Source organism: Tachyglossus aculeatus, chromosome 18 (genome assembly GCF_015852505.1).
Source record: "Tachyglossus aculeatus isolate mTacAcu1 chromosome 18, mTacAcu1.pri, whole genome shotgun sequence".
NCBI lineage: Eukaryota > Metazoa > Chordata > Mammalia > Monotremata > Tachyglossidae > Tachyglossus > Tachyglossus aculeatus.
The window spans coordinates 12,822,845-12,827,179 of NC_052083.1; positions in this window are offsets into that span (position 1 = coordinate 12,822,845).

Consider the following 4,335-nt stretch of genomic DNA (forward strand, 5'->3'; position numbering starts at 1 on the left):
AACTGGGTAGATGAGACTCATAGTTACCTTTTTCCCTATACAAGGTTTTTAAAGATTGAAAAATCTTAAAATAACTTCTAAGTTGTATCCTTTCAATTTCCTTTCCCCACTCTGAGCATTGCTAAGTGTCTCCCAAAATAGGCTAATTTCACTCTTAGAAATAGCAGTTTGCTTTGGAAACACATTGTCAAACTTGAGCTGAATGTGTACCTGAAAAAAATCATGTACTAGAGGCAATAAAAATGAAAACAAAGGAAAACTAATCCAATCTGGAGCAGCTAGTCTCTATTTGTGGTTACTTATCCATTTTACCATGGTCCAACATGCTCCAGCAGGCCAGATGCCCGATGCCTTGTGGTGCATTGTAATGTTCCAACTGTGAGTTTTATGGAACTTAGTAGCATCAACAGATCAAGCAGCAGAGGACAGCCAGCTGTGAAGCTGTTAAGCACCCACCTCCCTTTAAGAATAAATAAGAAGTTGTTGAAAGGCATCCTTAGGTCTACTTCAAAGGGGGAATATTTGTGCTATAGCAGAAATAAACCACAAATTTACATATTCTAACTGCTAAACTTGAGGAATGGAACTGAATTTGTAAAAAAAAAGACTGAGTAATGAAAACAGTCCTTTGTTTGCAAAATCTACTCCAACCTTTCAAATGGTTTTTGAAACTAGAGGTCCCTTTGCTCCTAATTAAATTAAGAGAAGCAATAGAAATCTATCTTTAATCAAATTTGTTCAGAGTTCACTTACCATTGTTCCTGCACAAGCTAATTCTGATTTAAGAAGAGTATAAAGAACCCAATGGAGTTTCCACATCTCAAATGTTAGTTCATGTGTTGTGTAATATAATAAGAAAAAAAATAATTGGTTTTCACCAAAACTATCAGACCTCTCTCAAACTTCTGTCCCAGAGCTAAAACCTTCTAAAAAGGCCTAAGATCTAATTCCAGCTCTGATTCATTGGGAAATTTGGGGCTTCCAGCAACATACTGAAATGTCTGCCTTATAGGCAACAAAGATCTTCATCTACCTGCCCCTTTGACTTCCCTTATCTTCCAGTATTCTCTTGCTTGGCCTATTCTCTCTATCCAAATACGTGCTTACCATATTTCAAACAAAAATCTTCATTCTTCAAGCTTCTGTATGTCAGACTCCTTTTCACCAAGTCACATCCTCTTTCAAATCTTTCCTAAAAAAAAAAAAAAAATCTACCTCTTCCATGACACCGTTCCTGATTAACTCTGGATCATTAACTTCAAATGTCTAACTTAGTCCAGGTTCCTCCTTCCCCCAACCCAGGATTCCTGATGCTCTGGAATTCCAGCTAACCACTAGTATTTGTGGAAATGCCTTCAATGTGAAGAGTCCAGAGTGTGTGGCAGAATATAATAGATTCTAATTTAAGGGCTCAAAACCACTGTAATATTCCCACAAGGGTTCAGACACATAAGCTATCCAAACAGAAATTCCAGTCCTGGAGTTCTAATAGTTTAGGTGGAACTGGATTCCATTTTCCTCACACTGGAAAAGAAATCATACCCAAGTGAGGAGCAGCAGGGCTTGGTGGAATGAGCATGGACCCAGGAGTCAAAGGATCTGAGTTCTAATTCTGACTTTGCCAATTTCTTACTGTATGACCTTGGTCAAGTCACTTAACCTCTCTGTGCCTCAGTTCCTTCAGCTGTAAAATGGGGTTAAATACTTGTTCTCCCTCCTATTTAGACTGTGAGCCCCATGAGGGACAGAGACTGTGTCTGACCTAATTAACTTTGTCCCCAGTGCTTTGAACAGTGTTTGACACACAGTTTGCACTTAAATACTATATTAAAAATAATGTTGCCCAATGCTTAGGATCAGGAATGTGAAAAGGAACAGGGCAAAAAGAATGTCAGTCTGACACACCTCTCAATTTTAGTGACAACTTTCTAGCTAGCTTCCTGAACTGCTTATCAATCCTGCATTTTAGTGGGTTTTTCGTCAACCCATTTGCACCCCTCAAAAAGTCAAAGCCTAATTATGAATGGTACTTTTTGAGTACTTCCTTCATGCACAGCACTGTACAAAGCACTTAGGGGAGTACAATACAGTGGAATGATCCCTGCCCACAAGCGGTTTACGGTCTCCAATTCCAGATTTCAAAGAGAACATTTGCAGCTTTCCTTTTATCTGTCCTGCTTTATTTTCCCATCTTGAGAAAAGAGATCACCACCCAGACATCACCCCAGGAGGGTGTTTAAAATTTTAGGAGTAAATCAAATTACAAACGCTGTGGACATTACAAGGGCTACTCTTGGGCATAATCTACTTCCAAGGTCTGAAAGTCCCAGCACCAGTAGTTGCCCTCAGAGCAATAAGCAGGAATTTCTATTCAGCATCATGAGCCAGGGGAAAAAAAAAATAACAAAAAACAGGTCAGGCTTGAACATTTTCCCCATGCTTTCATTCACCCTTGAGACTTGGAGCCAGATGCCTAGGAACTCCACTCCTTGTGTGAATTTTCCCCAGTAATGGGTCATTGTCCAGATCATACTATCATAAAAGTCAATTATTTTTCTAAAAATGCCCATTTTGCTCCACAGGGAAAATGCTAATACTTAAGACGGGGATATTGTTATCTTGTACTTGCAAGCATCACATGTGATTTCATCAATATTTTCAACTTTCCGGAGGGAAAGCAATCACCATCATTGGCTGACTTCGAACAACTCAAAACCCAAACAGGAAATGGAAGTTGAACAGAACACAGAATTAAATTTATTAATTTCCATCAAACCTCTAGGGAGTGAGAAACCAAAGCCAGTTCTAAGAGTCCTGACCCACTGTTGCCATGGCTAGCAGCAATATTTTGCTACTCTACAAAACACCATGAAGATAGGAAATGAAGTCTATTTGAAGTTAACTCTTTACTCCCTGGTCAGTTACCAAATTCTTTGTTCACTGAAAGCCCAGTTCCTTAAATCAGTGCTGCAAGGAAAAGCATGATCCCCAGAGAGGCCCTTTTAGGTAGGGAAGAGATAGGAGCACCGAAGCATGCCAGAATGAGTTTAATGAGTGCTACAATAAATCAAATCCTGCCACTCACCATATGTTACCTATTCCAGAAAGAAGGTAATCCCACATCTCTCTGCTTTCAGGATATCTCCTCCCTAGCTCTTTCTACTCCAGGAGAATGGAGCAAAAAGTATTTCTAGTGGATTTATAAGCATAATTACCTTTAATAATAATAATTATGGTATTTGTTAAGCACTTAGTATGTACCAGGCACTGTTCTAAGCACTGGGGTAGATACAAGATAATCGGGTTGGACACAGTCCTTGTCCCAAGTAGGGCTCACTGTCTTAATCCCCATTTTAAAGATGAGGTAACTGAGGTCTAGACTTGCCCAACGTCACACAGCAGACAAGTGGCAGATTTGGGATTACAACCTGTGACCTTCTGAATCCCAGGCCCGTGCTCTATCCATTACGTCATGAGCAAACAGGTACAGAGAAGCTGAGTGACCTTGTCAAGATCACATCAGGCAACTCTCATATAAAAGAAACAGGAAATGAAATACGTTTTAAATAGGAATTGTACATTATATACTAGAGATATAAGTTATTAAAAGTCAAAAGTTGAGAACAAAGAATTCTCAATGCTACATTCAGTCTCAAATCTCCTTTTCCATCTGTCAACATGATCACTATCCTTCAAATTTCACAAGCTTCCACCCGAAAAATATGCTAGTTACAACATGTATTATATGCTAACAAGGTGCAAAAAATTGGAGTACATATAGTATGGAAATAAAATAATGACAGACACGCTACATTCAGCCCCTAAAATAGTGTAACAAAGTAATCGGCAGCTCTGGAAGCATTTACAGAGCAACTACTGTGTGCAGATCACTCTGTTAGACACTTAGGAATTCTATAAGTGTAAAAAACTTAAAACTGAAAATGGGAAGCAGCATGAACTAGTGGAATTCTATAAGTGTAAAAAGAACTTAAAACTGAAAATGGGAAGCAGCATGAACTAGTGGAAAGAGCCTGGGCATCAGAGGACCTGGGTTCTAATTGCAGGTCCACCACTTGTCTGCTGTATGACCTACGGCGTCACTTCACTTCTCTGTGCCTCGGTTATCTCATCTGTAGAACGGGGATTAAACTCTCCTCCCTCCAGCATACAGTGAACCCCCTGTGGGACAGGCATCTGTTCCTGATGCTCTTGAATCTACCCTAACTGGTAGTACAATGGCTGGCATAGTAAATGCTTAACAAGTACCATTAAAAAAATAGGAGGAAGAACAACAGGTTGAAATTACAAAGACGCAGTAGTCATATGGGTAGGGAA